This window comes from Bos javanicus, chromosome 3, assembly GCF_032452875.1.
Source record: "Bos javanicus breed banteng chromosome 3, ARS-OSU_banteng_1.0, whole genome shotgun sequence".
Taxonomy (NCBI): Eukaryota; Metazoa; Chordata; class Mammalia; order Artiodactyla; family Bovidae; genus Bos; species Bos javanicus.
The window spans coordinates 33194856-33219392 of record NC_083870.1 but is presented as its reverse complement, the minus strand read 5'-3'; the positions used below and the strand labels follow the sequence as shown (position 1 = coordinate 33219392).

The window sequence follows — 24537 nt, the reverse complement described above, 5'->3', positions numbered from 1 at the left end:
GACTGCAACCTACCAGGCTCCTCCATCCATGGGACTTTCCAGGCAAGAGTACTGGAGTGGGGTGCCATTGCCTTCTCCGGTTTTTGATTAAGGGACCATTTAACAAAACTAGGGATCTCTTACTAAGAAATCAAGAATGTGTTTTTTAAGAAGTTAACCCAAAGTATCTGCTAACCATGAGCCAATTCCCAAAATTCTTCCAAGGAGGAACAAAGACAAGGAAAAACCCTTTGGAGCCACTTTCTGAGAGGAAGGTAGGCTGCTCCAGGCTGGAGACCAAGGCTCAGGGATCAACCGAGGCCTTTGTGGTCAGCTTGTCTAAGGTCATTGAATCTTGGAGCTGCATGCATGCATGCTAAGTCGCTTCAGTCTTATCTTACTCTTTTCAACCCTATGGACTGCAGCCCACCAGCTCCTTGGTCCATAGAGTTCTCCAGGCAAGAATACTGGAGTGGGTTGCCATTTCCTTCTCCAGGGGATCTTCCCAACCTAGGGATTGAACCAGCATCTCTTATGTCTCCTGCACTGGCAGGTGGGTTCTTTACCACTAACACCACCAGAAGACCTGATAAACACCTAAAGCAGTGGTTATTAAATCCTGCTGGACAGCCAAGTAAACTGAAGAGGGTATTTAAGTACAAATGCTCAGACTCCACGGTGATCTCATAGATCGGAATTCCAGGAAGTGGGGGTCTAGAAATCTGGATTATTAAAGTGGTCGCTAGGTATTATGGATGCTGATAGTCTAGAATCTGGGAACCACAGTGTAATAGTGAAGCTCAGAGAAGGGACTGATTTGACCACGGAGAGTTGGTTGACCTCTGCTTGGGGATGAACTTCCCCAGAGGGCCCATCTTTTGGGCACCCTTATGGTTAAGGGAAGGGAGCTGGGGAGGAGCAGCAGGGCCAAAGCCCAGAGTACCCAGGGTCACTATTCCAGCAGGGTAGGGCACCTGTTTATCTGTGCTGGGCTGGGGGTGGGGAGCATGCAATGATGACCACCTCCTGTTAGCCTGAACCTTAACCTCACCACATTCAACCCTTCCAACAATTCTGGGGCCAAAGAATCATCATTTCCTTTGCAGAGATCAGTAAACCGATGGTCAAAGAGGCTTCCATCAGTTTAGGACGAGCAGAACTGGGGCTATTCTGCTGGGAAGCCTGTGCATCTTGGTCCCTCCACTGGCTTTTCTTCTCAGCCGCCCTTTAGAGATAAACCAAGGCTCGCGTTTTACCGGACTGGCAGGTCAGGCTGAGGTGGCTCCCGGCAGGCGTCTGTAACCTCCTGGAACAGCCCAGGGGGAGAAGGGGCAGACTTCTGCGCTGTCCCGGCCCCGAGGCAACTTCCCAGCCGCACAGAGCCGGCCAGACCAGCAGAAGGCGCTGCCTGGGTACGGATGCGGCTCAGACGCCGCGAGGAAACCGGAACCGATGGGATTTCGCCCGCGCATCTTCAGGTGACTCCCGGAGGCCCAGTCCCTAGGCTGGGCGCCTGGAGGTCTGATTCTCCTCCTTTAACCAAAGGGAGGCCCAGCGCTGTGGGCCGGGCCGCTGCGGGTGTGGATGGAGCCGGGGGCTGAGCGGTGGTTTCTGTGGGGACCGCTGCCGGCTCTGTGGTCCTCGACTCCGCAGCAGCCTGCGGGTCCAGCCCTGGCCAGAGGCCTCCAGCGAGGGGCTTCTGCTGCCTTGGCCTCCAGCCCGGGCACTACCGTCGGATCACATCCCAAAGCACGTGTGTGCGCGGCCGGTGAGGGGGGCTGCGTAGGGGGAGTGTCCCTTTCTGGTCAATTCTGTGGGCTAAGAACTGATGTTTAGGGCAAGAACACCCCAGAACACTAGAAGAGGTGATATGCAGACTCTGTTACCACTTCTAGCTGATCATCCTAGACAAATGATCCCACCACCCTCCTCCATCTGTCTCCTCAAGGGTGCAAGGATGATAATAATAGCTGCCTCCTGGAGCTACTGTGAGGCTCACCGAGTTACCTCTCTATGTAAAATGTTAAGGCAGAGTCTGGCATGGGCTCAGAACTATCTAAGGGTTTACTACTAATAGTATTAAGCCCTGCTTCTGCCCCTCCTTTCCTCAAGCTCAAGGCTGTTCATAGAGCTGTCTGTGGTCCTCACCACAGCAGGGCCGGGGCCATGAGCTCTCAGGGTTCCTCCACAAGCCAGTGCCGATGCCCACCCACTCGCAGGCCTACCAGAGAACCGTCCTGATAGTGCATTCTCTTTATAGCTCAGTGAGATTCAGGGGTCTTGCTTCCAATGATGTTGTGGCCCTTGTGAACCCTCAGTGCCCTTCTGTGTCCTCAGGGTCTCGGCGAGGTCAGAGGAGATCAGAGCCTTTGCTGAGTGGTGCAGTGAAGTCCTGTGTGTTTGGTACACCCTTGTTTCCTGTAGATGGGTTCATCCTCTGACCATGTCCTTGGATGACTCTGCAGGTTCCTCACAGCCTCAGCTGTGGCTCCCCAGGTCTCCTTGGTGCCTGGGTCTCCTGAAACGGTTCTTTGCTCAAAGCCATTTGGAAAAGGGGTAGCAGTTGGGGTGCCCCAGCAAGCATCTGACAGCATCTCCCAGCCCCCGGGTGGATGTGGGCTCCTTCGCCTACCAGGAGCACACAGCTCCACTGCAGACCAGATTTATAAGCTCCCAGAACATCACCAGTCTCACCAGCAGAGTGTGGCAGGAGGAGCCCTGGGCTGAGAGGAGAGTGGCCTGGGGTCTGACCTAAACACTGCTGCTTCAGGACTGGGTGCCCTTGGGCAAGTCACCTCACCTCTCTGGTCTCAGGATCTTCATTTATCAATGGACATAATGATGGGTGTCCCGCCTGCCCCCAGAGGTTCTGGAGAGACAGTGCACTCAGGTCTTGGATGGGAAAAAGGGCTACAAGTAGGTTGTGCTCCTACTTCCATTTCCTGTTGTTGGGTCGTCATTAGACCCTGGTCAATTCTCTGGGCAGCCAAGTGGTTGCCAAGCAGAGGCAGGGGGAGGCACAGATGAAAGACTCCCTTGATCTTGGGGGATCTCCGCCCCCTCTTTTACTGGAGAAATGGAACACACATTCCTGAGGGCAGAGAATGCACAAATATAGACTTCAAAGAAACCCCAAAACATGGTTTTAAATATCCATCTATAAACACACAAAAATTTCCAAACTAACAACAGCTGGAAGTTCAAGTGCTCCAGGATCCTAAATTCATCAAACTCCGGGGAAGTCAAGGGAGGCTTCTTGGAAGAGGAAATATTTTTTTTTGTTTGTTTGTTTGAAGGAAGAGAGTACAGAGCAAAGGGTAGTGGGTGATGGTGATGAAGCTCCAGCCAAGATAACCACATTTACAATCATTTTAAGGTAGGAGAGATTTGGTAGTGGCGCTAGTATTCTTGCCTGGAGAAATCCATGGACAGAGGAACCTGGTGGGCTACAGTCCATGGGGTCGCAAAGAACTGGACACAACTGAGTGACTAACACTTTCACTTTCCTGGAATATAGCCACACGGCAAGAATGAATGATGGTAAAGGAATGGAGAGCAAGTCTCCTTGGTGGGACTGTCAAGTCAGAACAGGAGTTTAGATGGGAGGGTGGATGACTGGGTAGTCTTGTCAAGGCAGCTCCTTCCTAGGGCCCAACTCAATATAGCCCATTGTCTTAGGTGAGTTTTCCAAGGGAGAAAGATTCTGAGACAGAACACTGCATGCAGGAAGATTATTGGGATGGGCACTTGGTATCAGCACTTCGGAGACATTGAGTTGAGGGGGAGGCTGAACTGTGTTCAGTTTTACAGAGATCTCAGCTGATCTCATGGGGAGCTCTGGACCTTTCCAAGAGACTCTTATTTGAGGCGGGGGAGCCAAAATCTCTATGTCCTTCCATCAGTCACTGGATGCAGGCTGCCCTGGGGTATAAGCTTAGGGGAGGCAGGTCCCTTCCTCAGAGGGCAGGGCTGGAGAGCAACTCAGCTCTGAGCTGTCAGCCACTGTGGGAATGAGCGCCTCTATCATGCAGGGGAGATCTGGTGATGTACCACAACACCCCCGTCACCCACTGCGATGGGGGCAGGAAGGGACCCCCCCGCCAGTGTCTGATGCCCCTTACTGGGCTCCAAGACCAAGGTTAGCACCTCAGAATCGTTTGAGGCAGGTTGATTTGGTTCCTTTTTCTAACTGCCCCTTTTAAAGAATGTTAAAGTTAGAACTGAATTTTGAGACCATTGGATACAATAATCTTCTCCCTGGGTGAAGGATACACTTCAGAATCATCCAGAGGCTTTTGCAAACTGTCTGTAGATTCTGATGTGCTCTGATCCTGTACTGCTCTAAGACTAGACCATAAGTTCAGTGAGGCTGGGGCTCTCTGTCTTGCACAGTTGCTGAAACCCTGGGTCCCAACACAGCACATGACTGTGACACTGCCTCCTTCTCAGTCTCCTCTTTTGCCTCTCCTTCATTTGTCTCTTCATTTGCTTCAGTCACTGTGCCCTTGCCTTTGCATGGACTCTTCCCTTTGTCAGGAACCCCCTCCCCCTGGAACAGGTGTCCCCCTTCTGACCAGGTGAGCTAATGTAAGCACTGGGCTCAGAGTGGTGCCAGATGTGATGAGCCCTGTGGAGATGCTGGCATTGCTGTCACCCGATTCTCCATTGGCATGCTTTGCTCATCACTGTTCCCAAATGGACCAACTTTTTGTTTCAGTGGTTTGTCCTCAGCAACAAACTAGCCCTGGGTAAGCAGGCACCACATTCTTTATCATTGTATCCACAGCAGCTAGTACAGTGTCTGGCACAGAATAGGTACTTAATGAACACATGTGGGATGAGTGGAAGAAGTAGGCTCTAGGGGATACAATTTGACAAAGTCGACTTTGAGAGTCTTTTAATAAGGGGGCTAGCTGAGTGAGAGTAATGGACACTAGCCAGGTGTGGCCTCATTATTAACCTACTGAATAAACTCTGAATTTTGAGTGCATAACTTAGTACATGGATAGAGTGTGGGCTGGACAGGTAGATGGGTAAATGGATAGATGGTGAAGAGCTATTAATAGATGGATGACTGGATGGATAGAAGGATAGATGGATGTTACCCTATGTGGAGGAAGGCCAGGGTTTGAAGAGTCCAGGGGGAAGGAGGATGGGTAGGAGAGGGCTTCTGATTTCACACAGGCCAAGTCAGCCAGATTTAAATTGGGGTGGGGGAGTCTGATCGTGCTCAGGTAAGGTGTGGGAAAGAGCTGCTCCTCTGTGTTTATACCTGCAGGGAAGGCACTAGGTGGGGGGCCATGACTCATTCTGACACAGCCTGGAGATCAGTCTAAAGGCAGGTAGAATTGAGGAGCTTCCAGTTGCTGACTCAGGGGTGGAGATGGGCTCTTGGGGTGTGGGCTTAACTGGAGGAGGTCTGGGGTCTTAGAGCCAGGGCCAATGGCCTCTGTCCCTCAAGGGTGGTGGCAGAGAATTCCCAAAGGAAGAGAATCAAGGCAAGTGAGAACCCCCCTGTATGAGATGGTGGAGGGTCTGTGACCCCAGAGAGTATGGCTGACACAGATCTGTGCTCAGTTTCAGGGAATACTTGTTCCAGAAAGGCTTGTGTCTTCTATCGGTTAGCTAAGCAGGCACTTGGTCAGTCCAGTTGCCCATCCAATTAGCTGGACGGTCAGTCTTGCATGCAGAAATTGTCTGTCCAACAGTCACCTGGAGGGGGCATTGAGTCGGCAGGTAGGAGCACGTTCTGTGTGCACCTTGCAGCTGACAGGAGTTACTAGGTGCTGTGGGCAGAGGGAGTCAGAAAGAGAAGACAGCGACCAGGTCTCTGCTCTGGTGAGCCTCTGGTTCTTAATGGGGCAGAACTTCATCCTTAGAGACCACTGGAAATGTACTTGGGGGTTGAGTGTAAAAGAACCTCAAAGGTAGGTCCTGCGTAAGGAAGGGCCAGGGAGGCCAAGTATCCTGCAATGAAGGATGATCCTACACAACCAAGGATGATCTCAGTCCAAAAGCCAGTAGGGTCCCCTTTGAGAAATACTGTGTCCAGTCTGTGAAATGAAAATATCTCCTGCCATATCAATAACCAAGAAATGTCACAGCCATCAGCAATTTCTGGCCTCCAAATATGAATGACGGCTCCCAAAACTGTTACACAGTGGATACTGTTGCCCCTCACCCTCCATAGTGATTGCTGAGGAGCTAGGGGAATGCAAGAAATAGCCATCTGCCACTCCTTAAGGTGAACGAGGAAACAGGGTTGGCCAGAGATAGCTGAGGTGCATATAAAAGGGATGAATTCAGTGACCCCAGAGGCTTGCATCTTCCCACACAAAGAATGCTAAATTCTTTAACTTGATACCTGATCTTTGCTGTTCAGACTGTCTGCTCCCTTTGTTGCAAACTTGTATACAGCCTGACTTCCCTCCTGCCTCCTTGAAGCAGTTTTCTCAGAGCTACTGAGATGTTGTCTCCTGGGCTCTGAGTCCTAAACATTCCCACCAAATAAAATAACTCTTTACTTTCAGGTTGTATGTATTTTTTTAGTACAGACATCGAATGAAACATTTTATACAAATGATTTGCATGGTTTTTCTGCAACCCCGCACCTTTTCTTCAACCCTGAACCTTCTACTCACCCAGCCCTCTAGTGACCTCTTCTCTCTCTCCTCTGGAAGATGCTGTGGTTGCTAACTTGGAAAGTTCTCAGAGTGCCATGAGCTGTGGAGAGGGAGGTAGCAAGCAAGTGAGAAGCAGAAACACCATCTGCTTATGGGTTTGACTTCCTCGGCAGGGGGCGGGCGGTTGGACCACAAGGCCGGAGGGGGTGGGCTTCTGGGAAGTACATGGGGGGCGGGGTCCTTCCCTGTCCACAATGCTCAAGGGCTCCAAAATCTACCAGCAGAAACCAGAGGCCCACAGGAGCTGGGTGAGCGCCCCAGCTCAGTGAGGAGAGAGGGCAGTGACCCAGATCCTGCCTGTTCACTGTGGGTTCCAGAGACATACTGCCCCCATCCCATCTTGGTCTCTTCCCTCACCTCAGGACTGAGCTGTCTTGAGCAGGCGGGCAGGCGGGGAGGGAGCCTGGCAGGAGGCTGGAAGGACAAATGTGAAAATATAAAAAGCCTCTGGTCTTGAGGCTGGATCACACGGATCACACGGCCGGGGTGGCCTGTCACCCTGGCTGTCAGGTTTTTATCGTCTGAGAAGGTTGAGGCGCTGACTGCAGCCAAGACTCAGGGGAGAACTGGGCTTTGGAAGAATGATACCTCAATCTGCAGAGTTCATCCTCACGTGCTTTCTGGGATATGCCTGCCAGTACCAGAGGGTAGGCCAGGTTTTACTTTCATATCCATCTCTCAGAAGGGAAAACTGAGGCTTGGGTCCATGGCTGGCTAGTGGTTGGTGCTGTGACTCAGACCCATGTCTGCTGAGTCTTGGCTCCTTGATGGCAGGATTCAGCTCTTTCCTTGGCCGAGGAGCTGGAGTAGGGAGTGGTCACCCACAGGCCTTTTTCCTAGGGCAAGTTCTGCAAAGGTTGTGCTGCAGCCCAGTAGAGATGCTTGTAAGCAAAAGAGGTCTGCCCTTCGGGGCCACTCCACAGGCTGGATTTGGTGCCCTGCAGAACTGGGAAATTTTCATATTGTGGTGCTGGAGAAGACTTTTGAGAGTCCCTTGGATTGCAAAGAGATCAAATCAGTCAATCATAAAAGAAATCAAACCTGAGAGGGGCGGGGAGGTGTTGGGGAGGAAGAGGCCTTTTGCGGCAGTACGTAAGTGGAGGCGTAGGCGTTGCGACAGCAGCTGGAGGGCAGAGGAGGCGGCTCGGCCCGTCCTGTCCTCGCCATGAGGCCGCAGCAGGCGACACAAAAAAATTAAGAAAAAAAAAAAAAAGAAATCAAACCTTAATGTTCAATTGGAAGGACTGATACTGAAGCTGAAGCTCCAATATGGTGGCCACCTGATTCAAAGAGCCAATCCATTGGAAAAGATCCTGATACTGGGAAAGATTAAAGGCAAAAAGAGAAGTGGGCAACACAGGATATGATGGTTAGATAGCATCCCTGACTCAATGGACATGAATTTGAACAAACTCCAGGAGATAGTGGAGGACAGAGGAGCCTGGTGTGCTGTAGTCCATGGGGTCTCAAAGAGTCGGACATGACTTAGTGACTGAACAAGACTTGGGACCACAGTGACAGTCATCTCAGAGGGGACAGTGGACCTCTGTAGTGACAGGCAGCTTGCAGGGGATTTGGTGGTCTCAGCAGGCCACGTCCCTGGTGTCTGGGTGGCAGCCCGTGAGGGAGAAGGGGGTGCCTTGGCTGGGCTTGGTAAAGCTGGGTCTGGGCTGTTGGGCTCCTTATTGAGCATCTGCTCACCACTCCCTCCCTGACGCCGGGCACCCCAGGGAGCCAGGACAGGGGCCACACTGCTCAGGCCACCTAGGGTTCCCCTGACAGTCAGAAGCCTCTTCCTCTGGCTTCCTCAAGAGCTCTGCTTAATGCCCATAGATTGCCTTGGGGCTCCCCTGGGTCTCTGCTCGGCCCAGCAGCCCGGGCCAGGATGAGAGTGAGTTGTCAATAATTCATGTTCTACTCCCACTCACTTCCCCTGCTTGGCTGCCTGTAGATATATCACAGGTTACAGAGGGCAGAGCTGGCCCCGCGGAGACTCCCAGGATGGGGATTGAGGAAGCCACACCCTTTCCCAGAGGCTCCAGACCATGCCCTGGGCAGGAGAGGAGCCCGGCCTGAAGCTTCGGGGGGATGGAGGGGCTGCCCAGAGATACACAGCAGACTGGTCGTGGTGTGGCCGGTGGGCATGCGGTACTGGGGCACGCCCTTCATGGACCCACCCCCACCCCCGCCCCTACAGACAGGTCCTAAGGAGGGCTGCCTGGCAGGGAGTGCTGCAGCCCTGGGTCCAGCCCTGGAGGCTGTCTTCAACTCTGCCTTCTCCCTGGACTTCCACATCTTTCGGGGTTTAGCCCCTCCTCACCCTGTGCCCTGTGTGTCACTCGTCCAGCTCCAGGCCTTGATCATCTTCCTGGACCGTCGGCCCAGCCGCTCTGGTCACACCCATCCGCCCTGTGACCACGCCCATCCGCTCTGTGACCACGCCCATCCGCCCTGTGACCACGCCCATCCGCCCTGTGACCACGCCCGCCCCGGGTCTCTGAAACAAAAATCCGACCCTGCCAGTCCCTTGTTTCAGGGCCTCCCGAGGCTCCAGGTGGCCCTCAGGGAGGAATCCACTTTTCCCAACAGGCAGAGCAGGTACACCAGAACTTAGATCCCCCTTCTCAGCCCCTCAGCCTGCTCTCTCTGCTCTAGTTCAGTCCTGCCTCACTGTTCCACACCTCATGCTCTCTCCCACCTTCTGGCTTGTTCTAGTGTCCTTCTGCCAGCGGTGATAGGGGACCAATCTCATGGCTCCATGCATCTCCAAATTGGTCCAAGGGGGTCCTGGGGCCAATTTCCAGCGCTGCCAATCTCTTGTCTCTAGTTGTGACTTGTATCATATTCTGAACCTTGATGTATGGATCTATAAAATGGGAAAAGTAACACTGACCCAGAGAATAGTTGTGAGGCTTGGAGATAAGGTTTAGAAAGCACACAGCCCAATTCATGCATGGGACTGGACTCTGGCCAAGCTAGCTGCATTGTTAATCTGCCATCTGGGGACAGCACCCAGCAGGGTTTCTCTCAGGGTGGGAGAAAAACAGGCTACCTGTTCTGTGGACAGGAACCAAGGAAGTAGCAGAGGGCCAGTGGTCCTGAGAGCTCTCTGAGGGGTCTCATGGTAGGTAGTATATCTGGGAGACCTGGGGGAAAGTGAAGGAAGGAGGAGAATCCAAGATAAAGGACACTACTGTAGGGAAATGGGGCTGGGCCTCACCGATACCGTCCGGGGAGACCATAAGATGTGTCTCACAACTGTCCACATGATGGTGTGCGTTTATCCACGGGCTCTTCTGTCCCATTGGTTGAGTGTTGCCTCAAAGGGCATTGGTTTCCTGAGCCTATGGACTCCACAGGCATGTGTGCTGAACAAGGTCCTACTGGTGTCCACAAAGGCATGGAAACCCTGGGGCAGAGAGGGGAAGACTTACGGAGTACTGGAGGCAAGTCCAAGGCCACGGAAACAGAGGAGGGGGCAGCGGGAGACCAGGGTGCTTACCGTGGGAGGGAGGTTGGGGAGGTGGACATACGGTTAGGAGTCAGGGGGCGGGGCATACTGTGACCTGCTCTCTGCCTTTTTCCCATCCCATCCCACCCATCACACCCATCCCATCACACCCATCCCATCCCATCCCATCCCATCCCATTCCATATACCAACAATAGTTTATTGACCATCCACTAGGTGCCACAAAGCAACCAGATCCATCTAAAACAACCAGCTCCTCTTCTGCTTCTACCCTGGGCTTGGAGGTAACTTGGAGCCAAATCAGCACCTGAGGCAGATTTGACAGGTGGGTGGCCCCCTCTTCAGGCTGTGGGGAGCAGTGGGGTGAGGTCTCCCCTCAGGTTTCTTCTTGGAGCTGGAGGGGCCTTCCTTCCTTTTCCCGGGGCACCTGCCTTCCCGCTGGCCGTAAAAGGACAGGCACTCCCCTGGAGAAGCTCTGTCTTCCCGACATCAGGTAGGCGTCCTTGGTAGTGCCGGCGGAGGCGAGATTTAAGTCCAGTCTGTGGACTTCCCAGAGTGGATGTGTGTGGGCTCCTCCCTCACTGTCTGCATATGTACTTAGAACTAAAAAGGGTATTTTTCTTTCCTTCTTTCATTTTCTTGAAAACATCTCCAAAAAACTGGTGTGAGTAGCAATACTTGAAAATCTATCCATCCACTCATCTAGACAGAGTTTCCCTGGCCTGGGGCTTCCTCATTTTGAAATACCCAGCCTGAATTCATCATTGGAAACATCCTCAGGCCTACTTCAGCCATTCCCTTGCCTTGTGTCCCTGGATGAAGTCATAACACTGAAGCCCAGTGTGCTCTTCTGTAAGCCAGAAGCTGTTAGTCATGATCACAGTGACCTCACAGGGTTGCTAAGGGGCTGAGATGAGAGTCTGAATGTGTAAGATCTCTGCTAACAATGAAATGGTGTACAGATGGAAGGCATACCTCTCTTTATCCCTTTTATCACCTTCGTTGTCCTTACCATGGTCATCCTCAGCAGCAGGGAAGAGTAACATTTCTTACAGCAGAGTGGGCTTTGCTGATGCCCTTGGAAACCCCTGTCTGAAGTAGGCCACACATGGGCTGTCTGGAGGAAATGGATTGAATTGATAATCAGCTTCATTAGGGGTCTGCTTCAGAGGTGGGTCCACGGGAACCTTAAACCCACACTTCCGCTGGGCTCTCCGCTGTGATGGCCTAGGCCTCCCCGGCTATACATAGCTTGGTGATGTGAAAGGCATAGAGGCAGGAACTTCAAAGGAAGCTGCAGCTAATGAAAAATTCAAGCTAATTGTTCGTTAAAAAGCCCTGCTGCTTTGGATGGGATCCTCTAGGCCGGGGAGGGGGATGTGTGGTGGCTACCGTCAGCTTGTCAGGAGGACCCAAGAGCAGGGGCTGGAGAGGATGGGGAGCTTCCTGGGCAGGCAGCCAAGGGCTGCATCTCTGGTGTCTGCATTTGCGGGAGGGGGAGGCTCCACGGAAGTTCTGGCTTCCATTGTGCTAAAGCACAATGCCTCTGCCTAAACAGCTATGTCTGTGTGGCTGGCGGGTGCCTCGTGTGTGTGCTGAGAGGTGTGCAGGCGAAGAGGGAAGATAGAGAAGTATCCTGTTTAGTCTCCAGGATAAGTCAAGACCCAGTGGGGATGGGTCAGTGATTGGAGAAATACTTTCTCCTACTCTGGTATAAAGAATGTCCATTCTCTGGGCAGTGGGCTTTGCCTGAGGTGTGCCTGCTCTGAGGTAGGGGAAACAAGAAATGTGTTTGGTAGTGAAGGTAACTAGGCAGGAGTTAACTCAAGGATATCGGTCCCTGCTGAGGCCCCCTGGCTGGGATAATGTGAGCACCGAGTTAGAATTATGTGACAGGCATAGTCGAGATGAGCGGGGGCGGCCAGGATATGTGGGGGAGGGCTGCTCATTGTGTGGATCCTGGGAGCAGTCCCAGAGGCATGGATGGAGAATGGGGAGATTAGCTCAGACTACTTGATAAACGGATTGAGCTTTCAAGAAGTGGCCATGAGGATCAGCTTGACAGTTGAAAGCAGAGAAGACAGAGGCGTGTAGGGGGATGCCTGTGGGTCTGGAGAGGAGAGATGGCACCATGGAATATGAGATTCCAGGGGTCATATGGAGAGCAGTTCCAGCCCCAAAACTGCACTTGAAGTATAGTGAGGAAGGGCTACACTTTCCCAGGCCAAGGCTAAATGAGAAAGCTGCTCTCCTTGATGGTGTTTCCCAAAGTCAAAGCTCATTACGGGGCATGTTGTTGTTGTTCAGTCACCCAGTCGTGTCCCACTCTTTGTGACCCCACGGACAGCAGCATGCCAGGCCTCTATGTCCCTCACCATCTCCCAGAGTTTGCCCAAGTTCATGTCTATTGCATCGATGATGCCATCCAGCCATCTCATCCTCTGATGCCATCTTCTCCTTCTGCCCTCAATCTTTCCCATCGTCAGGGACTTTGCCAATGAGATAGCTGTTCATGCCAGATGACCAAAATACTGGAGTTTCAGCTTCAGCATCAGTTCTTCCAAGGAGTATTCAGGGTTGATATCCCTTAAGACTGACTGGTTTGATCTCCTTGGGGGCATACTTTTGGGTAAAACTCTGTCAAGCTGGTTTTCATCTATTTGCCTGACACTGACCTCTCTTGTTGAGTATAATCTGTACCCCAAGATTTCCTCACTGTAGAGAAAAATATTTTTCAATGTGGCAAGTGGAGACGGCATGAAGCCTGGAGGCACACAGATTGGAGTCCAAATCCTGACTGTAAACTGTGTCCCTAACACCTTGGAACTGATCTTTGGTGATGTCCCCTTTCAGATCTGGGTTTTCTCATTGGTAAGATGTGGACAAGCAGTAGTGCCCACCTTGGGACCGTGGTGTGGCCTGAATGAAACAAAAGTTCCTGTGTGGTATCTGGCATGTAAGTACATGCTCATACCCTGTGATGAATGGATGGCTTTCTGAATCTGGCATCTTCTAATGGTGCAGAGGAAAAATTCTCATCCCTCTGGTGAAGGTAGTGAAAATGACCAAGGATTCTGGGAGACCTTCTCTTTGAAGTGGCCTGAAATTTTGCAAAGTTTCTTCACTTGAAATGTCTACCTCCTGGGTTTTGCCAGCAAAGGCTCTGGAGCTGGCCTTCCTACAGGAGGATTCCAGGGGCAGGGAGACCTGGTTAGATGCAGAGACGGGAACCTGTCCTGTCGGGAGGGGAGGGATCAAAAGTGGGAGGAGGTGGAGGTGGGACACTTCTGTATGAAAGTCTGGAGAGGTCACTCTTCTGTGTGGTTTCTGAGGATTGAACAAGTGGAAACAGGCCTAGGTTCATGTGCCATGGAGGCTAAGGGTGGACTTAGAAGAAAATTCCTAATGAATTGGTGGCTCATTTCCATCCTGGGAGATTTTTCCTAAAATTGATGCAATTCTTGATAGTCTGGTTCAGGAGAAAACACAGCCATGAAGACCTCTCCATTGTTCTATTTTATTGCTTTCTAAAATAAATAGGGGGCTCCCCAGGTGATGCAGTGGTAAAAATCTGCCTTCCAATACAGGAGATGAAAGAGGCGTGTGTTCAATCCCTGGGTCTGGAAGATCCCCTTGAGAAGGAAATGTTGACCCACTCCAGTAGCTCAGTCGGTAAAGAATCTGCCTGCAATACAGGACACCTGGGTTCAGTTCCAGGATCAGGAAGATCTTCCAGAGAAGGAAATGGCAACCCTTTCAGTATTCTTGCCTGGAGAATCCCATGGACAGAGGAGCCTGGCAGGCTACAGTCCATGGGGTTGCAAGAGTCGGACAGGACTTAGCGACTAAACCACCACCACCAAAATAAACAGGTCATAGAGGAATACAGTTTTGCAAAATATTCAAACAATACATACATTAGTAAATAAAGTAAATGGTGAACACATTCTTGGTTTCCAAGCTACCTCTTTCATTCCTGCTTCCTTCCAGAGGGATCCCACTGTTCACAGTTTGATGTGTGTTCTTTCAGAATCTTCCCATACATTTATATGTATATGTTGTTGTTTAGTTGCTAAGTCGTGTCTGACTCTTTGCGACCCCATGGACTGTAGCCTGCCAGGTTCCTCTGTCCATATTTAAAACAGATATAAAGCTTTTAAGCATGATATTTGTATTGTTCTGTAACGTATTTTTCTATGAAATATGTTTGAAGATCTTCCCATATTTTACATACAGATTGGCCTTAATTAAAAAAACGCCTTCAAAGTATTCCATAATACAAATTATAATTTTAAACCACTTTTCATGATGATTTGGTGTGTATTCTAATTATATATGAAGTGGAGCATCATAAAAATGATTAACCATTTAAATTTATTTTTCTTTTGCTGAATTGCCTATTCATAATTTTGCCCATTTTTATTTATATTGGGTGTTTGGTCTTTTATACTTGATTTTAGGTTATTACCTAAAGTATAGACATTAATATCTTTTGTGTTATATATATTGCAAATATTTTCTCCCATCCTCTCATTTCTTTTCTTGGTTTATAAGTCTTGCACAAATTTGTAAGTAGTTAAATCTGTCAGCTATGTTTTTTATGGCTTTCCAGTATTGTGTTTTGTTTAGGAAGCCCTTTCTCAGCCCAAGATTAAGTATTTTGTATTATCATGTAATATTTTAGCTTCTCTGGTGGTTCAGAGGGTAAAGAATCCTCCTTCAATGCAGGAGACCCAGGTTCAATCCCTGGGTTGGGAAGATCCCCTGGAGAAGAAAATGGCTGCTGCTAAGTCACTTCAGTCGTGTCCGACTCTGTGCGACCCCATAGACGGCAGCCCACCAGGCTCTCCTGCCCCTGGGATTCTCCAGGCAAGAACACTGGAGTGGGTTGCCATTTCCTTCTCCAATGCATGAAAGTGAAAAGTGAAAGTGAAGTCTCTCAGTCGTGTCCGACTCTTCACGACCCCATGGACTGCAGCCCACCAGGCTCCTCCATCCATGGGATTTTCCAGGCAAGAGTACTGGAGTGGGGTGCCATTGCCTTCTCCAAGAAAATGGCTATCTACTCTTAAAGTACTGTTTTACTTTGGACATTTTGACATACCTGGAATTAATTTTGGCCAGTGGTGTGAATATGTTATTTATTTGTTGTTAGAGCATGTTAAGGTTATAGATGGACAAAGGCAAATACTGGCCAATATAATTCCAAACAACAAAGAAATGTTTAGCTTTGAAATTGTGTGATTATACGTTTACATTTCAGAAGGCCAGTTTTTAAAAATTTCAAAATATTTGTTATAATAAATTTAAACAATGCAGAAATACATAATGTAAAAAGCAAGATGCCTCAAATTTCCCCATCCAATCCTCCTTTGAATGAATTGAATTTTTTATGACAAACTTATCTTATAAAAGTAGGACGTATATTTGTCAGCTATTTAAATTTCTTCTTCTATGAATTACCTCTTTGTATCCTTTATCTATTCTTTTCTTCTATTGGGATATCTTTTTCTTATCAGTTTGTAGGCAATCTTTTTATATAAAGACATAAACTGTTTGATTATCATACATGTTCCCAGTATTTTGGAAGTTCCAGTGTGTGATAATTATCTATTAAATCACAATGCTTGGAGTCAATTTTTGTTCCATTCATTAATTTATTAATTCATTTTTGAGAAGCTGAACAATATAATGAGAAAGATGATGAAACTAGGAATAAAAAGATCTAGGTATGTGACTTGGCATATCCACAAATTAACTTTTAGTGTAAGTCACTCAAGGTCTCTGTATCAATGTTCTTGGAAGAACATTGTGCCAAGGAAGATATTGTGCCAAGCTCTAGAATCTCTGAATTTTATAGTTTTTATTATTCAGCTGCTGTGTTTGCAATGGCCTTATTTTTTGGACAAGGATAGGCAGATTCACATCCTGAATATTTTGTGCTCAAGTTCATATTAGTGATTCTGATTCCCTAGCAGATATGCTGACCTGAAAACTGGGAAGGTGAGTAGCAGCTGGAGAGCAGAAAGGCAGACAGTCCCCAGTCACCAGAGATGACACAGAAGGGAGGGAGAAGCAGAAGATGGGAGACCTGGTATCTTAGACAAGTCAAACCCGTCTTAGCCCCAGATGATGATCTGAAAAGTGGGATCGAGGATGATGAGTGGCTAGGGGTCTCTGAGCTTCCTGCCATCTCTGCAGTCCTGTGGTGGCTCAAGGAAGTGACAGACAGTGCTCCTGTGGCTGCTAGGCTGGCAGTTTGACCACTTCCCCTCCTCCCTCCCTGTGGGGCCACACCCCTCTCCCTCTCCCTCCCTAACGCACTGTGCCCAGCAGATTCTGTGTGAGGCATAGATCTGATCTGCCAGTTAGTGCTGCATCTGTCTGAGCAACCTGAGAACAGGACTTCTCAACAACTTTTTAAAAACCTTAATAAAAATTCTAATTTCCCCACACCCTGTTAATTATTGTATATGCTCATTGTAGAAAAAAAAAAGTTCATAAAGTAGGTACAGCATCCTCATATTTGGAGACATCTACTGTTAGCATTTTGCCACTGTTCCCTCTAGTCATTCTATGTTTTTTCTTTATATATTGTATACACAATCTTGTATCCTGAATTTTTCACTTGTAGTGTAATTATTTGTTTCATTAGACATTCTCCATAAGCATCATTTATAGTCACTATATATCAGTGGGGTGGGGCATTTTATTTTTTTAAAATGTCTTCACATGTATATGAGCTTTGTCCCCAAAACAACACTGAAGAAGAGAAGGTGTGGTTACATCTATTGCGGAGAATGACAGTGAAGCTCAAGGCAATTACTACCATTTGCCCAGGTCACAGAGCTGGTCAGCTGCCAGGTGGAGCAAATCCGTAGCTGACATCTGCATTGAGCATTTACAGTTCATTGTGTTTTCACACTTATTCACTTCTTCCCAATTCTGTAAGGAACGTGGCCGGGGATTACCATTCCCTTTACTGACTGCTGGGAGAATTGAGTGACCCCCCTTGAGGACACAGAACATCAGTGGTGGGACCAGGACCGGACCCTCCTTCTCGGACTCCAGATTTAGTGCTCTTGCATAATCAGGTGAGGACTCTTTCCACTAAAGTCCCAATGCAACAGGAAATTTGAATGATCCTGGTTGGCAGCAAGATTTCAGAAATGAGAGGTCAAGGTTGTTGCTGGAAAGAAAACCAATCCTCTAATCAATCCAGACATCATTTATTTATAATTATAGAGGCTCAAAGAAGGTGCACGTCAGCAAGGCAGAGGAGGGGGAGGAAGCATCAGAACTCATCTCAGAAGGAGCTGAGGGTGTCCTGCTGCAGGGAGGGCTGGGCACGGGGAGGTTGGGAGGAGCAGGGATGGGTGCACACAACTGGTGGGAGGACCCAGCCTGGCACCTCCCCTGGGCCAACAGGATAGGCCTTGGGGAGTGCTCCTTCTTCTGTTCTTTTGTATTAGATTCTTTAAAAGAAATGTGCTTTAGCCACCTCGCCCCTTTCTCTCCACGCCCTTGACTCCTCTGGACAGAAATAACCTGAACGAAACTGCACTGTTGGCCAGAGCAAATGATGGTTTTGGTGTTTCTCCAGAAAGCACTGGTATCAGCTTGATTTTTCAGAGCTGACCCATCAGTCTGATTTTCCCTTAGCCCTGAGACTGCTCAGTTCCTTGGCCTGGGCCCTCAGGAATGGGGACTGTGAGAGGTTGTCCCCTCCTAGCCCATTCACTGATCTCAGAACAGCAGATGGGTCTCAGGATGAGGTGGGAGGGGAGCACTGCCCTCGGGGCAGTCAGGGAGCCTGGGTTTCTGTCCAGCTCAGCCCTGCACACTGAGTGCTCTGGGACTATCTTTTCTGACAAGCCCTCAGAAAAGATACTGTTTTCATACTGTTCATGGGGTTCTCAAGGCAAGAATGCTGAAGTGGTTTGCCATTCCCTTCTCCAGTGGACCATGTTTCGTCAGAACTCTCCATCATGACTCTTCCATCTTGGGTGGCCCATCTTGGGTGGCTCATAGTTTCATTAAGTCACACAAAGCTGGAATCATGTGATCATTTTGGTTAGTTTTCTGTGATTGTGGTTTTCATTCTGCCTGCCCTCTGATAGATGAGGATAAGAGATCTGTGCAAGCTTCCTGATGGAGTTGGACCATAAAGAAGGCCGAGTGCCAAGGAATTGATGCTTTTGAACTGTGATGCTGGAGAAGACTCTTGAGAGTCCTTTGGACTGTAAGGAGATCAACCAGTCAATCCTACATCAACCCTGAATATTCATTGGAAGGACTGATGCTGAGGCTGAAGCTCCAAAACTTTGCCACTTGATGGGGAAGATTGACAGCAAGAAGAGAAGGGGGCGACAGAGGATGAGATGATTGGATGGCACCACTGACTCAATGGATATGAGTTTGAGCAAATTCCGGGAGATAGAACAGGGAAGCCTGGTGTGCTGCAGTCCATGGGGTCACAAAGAGTCAGAAATGACTGAGTGGCTGAACAACAACAGTTTCCTTATGTAGTAAACGAGGGGGTTGTAGTAGATGGTGTTCAGGGCCTGTGTTGGCTCTGGTGTTCCTTTATTCACCTGGAGATAGTACAGGGTATAGGACAAACATGTGGATTCTGAAACCTGGGCTTGCATCCCACTCCATCATGAGCTATCTGTCCTCTGACTCGTTTGGAGCAAGTCACTCAACCTTTTCTGCCTCTCTTTCCCCACCTATGCAATGGGATTGTCTTTTCCTCACTACATCATTAAGCGGGCGAATTTGGTGAAACTCATGGAACAGTAAGTGCTTTTAAATGTCTTAAGTAAATACATATTACTGCTGAGTTTGAGGGAAGATCAGGGTGGGTCCTACATTGCCCTGCTCTCTTGGACAAGGCGCACAGCTCGTGGTGTGTGCTCAGCTGGTGTTCAGGGTTGTTTCTTCCTGTCTGAGTACAGCTGAGATTCTGTAGAGCATCATCACGTCACCTGGGAGCATCAGGATTGATCAGAGGATCTGCACAGCCAGCTCTCTTCCCAGAAAATAATGCCAGTAACTATTTTAGACACTTCAAAGAGCCTGCGTTCTACATGTTTTGGTTGAATCCTCTCTCAACCCTGGAAGGCACTTGGTGGTGATCCCCCTGAGCTCATGGGTAAAAGCAGAGGCTCACAGGAGTTCATGGCTAGGAATGGTGGTGTGGTACCCAGCTTGCCCTGTCTGCCTCTGTGGCACAGGTCTGGAGCCGAGGCCTCCTGTCCTCCGGGAACCTGTGCTTGAGATCACCCTGTGGAGCACAAAGGAGCTGAGGCTGGGAGGGGAACGGACTGTGTGCCAGGCCAAAGGTCTTGGGTGCCCTTAAAAACTGATTCTTACTGACCATATAGAAAAGGTATAGACTTATCATGCTTTTAAAATACACTTCTCTTTTGTTGAACATTTGGGCTATTTTCCATTTTAAGATACTATGATATACCTATTAACCTAGTAGGAAATAATCATTTCAGAACTTGAGAAACAGTTTCATGTATACTGCTGGTTGCTCCTTAAGTTGGTCCCCTTTTTCAAAAGAATAATCCAGTAATATTTAAGAATTCTTCCTACCCTTTGACCTGATAATTCTGCTTCTGAGAATATACCCCAAGGAAATAGCCTCAATGAGAAAAAAGAAAGTAATTTGTACTTGCTTGCTCTTAGAAATACTATTTATAAAAATTGGAAGCAATCCAAATGCCTAGCCGTCAGGGCTTGGCTTAAAACCCATGGTATATTTACATTCTAAAATATGATAGAGCTGTTTAAACTGACAAATATGGGAACTATGTCAAGGCCTGGACAAATATGTACATACAGAACAAAGATAAAAAAAGAAGTAGTATGTTTTTTCTGATGAAAATTATGCAAAACATAGACCAATATTTGTTCCATGAACTGACAAAGATTAGATGCAAGTAGGCTTCAATTTTAGTAGTCATCAGATAGTTTAAACTTACAGTAAAAATGACTTCTTTCATACATGTAGATGAATAGAACCAATGACATAATTTTCAGGGCTCATTGCTTAATGAAAATGTGGGGTACCTTGTTCAAAAATTAAGAATTTCACAGGGAACCCTGCTCAACATTCTATAACAACCTAAATGGGGAAAGGAATCTGAAAAAGAATAGGTGCATGTGTGTGTATAACTGAATCACTTTGCTGTACACCTGAAATTAACACAATATTGTTAATCAACTATACGCCAATATAAAGTTTAAACATTTTTTAAATGTTAAATAAATAACTAAAACCACTTTGCAAAAAAAAAAAAAAAAAGAATTTCAAGATGGCGACAACAGGGCTTTAAAACCACGGAGTCCTGCGTGACTGCACTGTGTCGTTCACTAGGTCTCCCCTGCTGCTTCCTGCGTTTCATTCACTCGCCCACCCACTCCTTCATCAAGCATTTATTTCTTGTTCTGGGTGCAGTGCTGGGTGATGAGGACACAGAGAGAAAGAAACACAGAAGCTTAGGTCCTCTCACAAAGACAAAGGAATACCTGATCAGGAATACCTGATCCTTTAGTCCAAACTGTAACAGGTTTGGACTAAAGGTTTAGACAGCACAGAGGGGCCTGGAACCTGGGCTCTTCTGTAGCAGTGGACTGACACCTGAGTCAAGAGAAGGCAATGCCTTGATGAAAACAGTGAAGTGTACTGTGGCACCCAGAAAACATCTTGCTCTGAAAAGCCCGGGTAAGGATGATGTGTTTGGGAGCAGCAAGCAGCAGCTTTGCAGAGCAATACCCCAAGATCCCTGGCTCAGAGGAAAAGAATCTGTCTGTCTATGCAGGAGACACAAGAGATGGGGGTTTTATCCCTGGGTTGGAAAGATCCCGTGGAGAAGGAAATGGCAACCTACTCCAATATCCTTGCCTGGAAAGTCCCATGCACAGAGACTGGAGGGCTACACAGAGATGGCAAAGAGTCAGACATGACTGAGAAACTGAGGACACACACACATCCCAAGATCCACTGATATGAAGACAAGTCAATGAAAGCCCCTAAGTCTTTGCCTGAAGCAACTCTGCCAAGCTAGCTTTTCCCATTCTGCGATTCTGTAGCTGAACATGTTACTTAGCAGCTTGTTGTACCAGCCTACAGAATCTTTCAAGATGGACTCTGACACCTCTCCTGGCTCTGCACTGTCTCAGGCTGAATCTGCCTGCTAGCCATTTCCTTAACCCAGTGGTCAGTGGGCATGCTCATCAGAATAGAGTTCGCACCTGAGCTCGGAGCAGCTCCCCTGCTCCCCGCTGGAGCCTTCTGTAAGGTGTCCACAGGGCTTTGTGAGAGGCTCTGTTGACTGTCTTCCTGACACCAGGACACGGTGATTTTCTCGCCCGTCACAAAGGAATCTTGAAAGTTGGGCAGTGTTGTTTTTAGAAATACCACTTGGTTTCTAGTGGGTTCTGCTTGCTGTTCTAAAAGCTCACAGACAGACTAGCTGGGGACGCAAATTTCCCACCTTCCAGAAATTTCTACTTCGACCAAGTCCTGAAAACTGGCTATTGTCCATAGTGAGCTTAGACACATAAAAACACAGAGTTCCTTTCTTCCTCCACCCTCCACCCACATGTTTGCTGGACATCTAATCCCTGGCCCAAACTTCAGCACTGCTAGATAGATGCCTGGTGCCTGGTTTGGGGAACCCTGTGTTTCCCAGGGCTCAAAATTCTATGTCCTTGACCACTGATTTCCCTCTAGGGGGCTGGTATAAGTGCCCAGGGAAACTGGAACCAGACAATGACCAAGGGACTGTTCAACCTTTCCTAGAATTTTCAAATGCCTAGAACCTTAACTACCCAGCTGAGTTCATGCTTACTACTCAGTTTTTTAAATTAATCATACTTTTGTGGCACATATATACAATGGAGAAGGCTTCTCTGGTGGCTCAGACGTTAAAGAATCCACCTGCAATGGAGGAGACCCAGGTGTGATCCCTGGGTTGGGAAGTCCTCTTGGAGAAGACAATGGATACCCACTCCAGTATTCTTGTCTGGAGAATTCCATAGACAGAGGAGCCTGGCAGGCTATAGTCCATGGGGTCGAAAAGAGTGGGACATGACTGAGCAACTAACATATGCACACATATTCAATGGAATATTATTTAGCCATAAAAGGGAACAAAATTGTGCCTTTTGCAGAGATGTGGATGGGCCTAGAGATTGTCATACAGAGTGAAGTAAGTAAGAAAGAAAAGAGTGAATAGTGTATGAAAAAGAAAGTGAAAGTCGCTCAGTCATGGCCGAGTCTTTGCAACCCCATGGACTGTACAGTCCATGGGATTCTCCAGGCCAGAATACTGGAGTGGGTAGCCGTTCCCTTCTTCAGGGGATCTTCTCAACCCAGGGATCGACCCCAGGTCTCCCACATTGCAGGTGGATTCTTTACCAGCTGGGCCACCAGGGAAGCCCATATGTGGAATCTAGAAAAATGGTATAGATGAACCTATTTGTGAAACAGAAATAGAGACAGAGATGTAGAGAACAAACATACAGGCATCAAGGGGGGATGGGATGAATTGGGAAATTGGGATTAACATGTATATACTGCTATGTGTAAAACAGATAGTTAGTGAGAACGTACTGTAGAGCACAGGGAACTCTGCTCAGTGCTCTGTGGTGACCTAGATGGGAAAAAGTCCAAAAAAGAGGGGAGATATGTATATGTATGGCTGATTCACTTTGCTGTACAGCAGAAACTGACACAGCAGTTAAGCAACTATACCCAATAAAATTTTAAAAAGTTAATATTTTGTAGTTACATGTAAATAATTGTTAGTAAAAGAACATATATGATTGAAAAAAAATTACCCAATTCATATTACCCCAAAAGAGTCCTCATAAATAATCTGGGTAAACACTTTGGTCGTATGGCTATGTGTGTATATCGAGAGGAGTAGATGAAAAGGCACTTAAATAAATAGGGGAAATGATTTCACTAAGATGGAATCATACTGTGCATGGCATTTTTACTGAAAATGTATTAAATGTAATTGGAATTTTTAATAGGACAGTAAGAAACTCAAGGAACTGACACAGAATTTTGAATATCAGATACATGTTTTTTCACCACATGAAGTATTTGTTTTTAAAATTGCCTTCAAAATGAAGAGAAAATATATAAATGTTAAAAGAGTTGAAGAAGTTTTAAACAAAACTTCAATTTGAGACACTATCTTCTGACTCTCTGTTATAAAAGGTGAGGAAATTAGAACATTACTTGTTTCCTCTCACCTCTCCCACAACATGTATTAAAAGCATTGCTTGTCCAAAGTGATTTGGACAAGTAATATTATTGTCCAAAGTAATAACATTGACTTTGTTCTATAACTGTAATTTCTACTTAATCTTAACCTATGAACTGTGGGCTACTATGGAATGCTCACTGCTACTTGTTGGGTTTTTAACCACAAATTTTCTCTCTGAATTATTTCGATTCACTGTTTAGTTGGCTAAACTTATTGTCAAATGGTTTTTCTGAAGAGAGCGCCTTATACTACATCCATGAAGTCTGTCTGTTGGTTGCTGTTGTTTGATACAATGACAAATGCCTATTTATTGTATTAAATACAAGCGTGAAATGTTAAGTAGATATCACAGAGTCCAAGGAAATGACAGTTCAGTTTCCCCAAATGTCCTGGTTATCTATTGGTTTTGAAGTTGTGGATTTCTTTTTTCAGAATGTTGTAGGCATTATTTCCTTGTCTTTAAGGTTGAGTGTGGCTCAGGAGAATTCGGAGGCACTTCCTCTTGGAGAGCTAACAGGCTCTACAAAGTTAACATGACCAAAACTGAACTCCCCCAAACTATTCCTCCACCAGGGTTTCCTAGTATCGTCACTAGAATCACTGTTCAGCACCACCCAGTTGTCCAGGCCAAGTCCCTGGAGTCATCATTTCTCTTGCACCTCACTTTCAGTCCTTCAGCAAAAAAAGTGAGTCTACCTTCAAAATATACCCATAATTCTGACCGCTTATTTCTTCCACTGATTCTGTCCTGATATAAATCACCAGTTTCTCCCTTGCTCTATTGCAATCACCTAATTGACTTCTTGCAGAAGGCAATGGCACCCCACTCCAGTACTCTTGCCTGGAAAAGCCCATGGACGGAGGAGCATGGTAGGCTGCAGTCCATGGGGTCGCTAGGAGTTGGACATGACTGAGCGACTTCACTTTCACTTTTCACTTTCATGCATTGGAGAAGGAAATGGCAACCCACTCCAGTGTTCTTGCCTGGAGAATCCCAGGGACGGGGGAGCCTGGTGGGCTGCCGTCTATGGGGTCGCACAGAGTCGGACACGACTGAAGCGACTTAGCAGCAGCAGCAGCAATTGACTTCTTGCTTCTAACCTTTCTTGTTT

The 24537-nt window shown here is 47.8% G+C and overlaps 1 long non-coding RNA gene across 1 annotated transcript; it reads left to right on the top strand.

Moving 5' to 3' along the window:
- The first annotated feature begins 9109 nt into the window (after positions 1-9109).
- On the top strand, positions 9110-17296 carry LOC133245306 (uncharacterized). The gene is made up of 3 exons (XR_009735630.1): positions 9110-9260; positions 10350-10458; positions 17086-17296. It is a non-coding gene; the product is annotated as an uncharacterized LOC133245306 (long non-coding RNA).
- The last annotated feature ends 7241 nt before the right edge of the window (positions 17297-24537 follow it).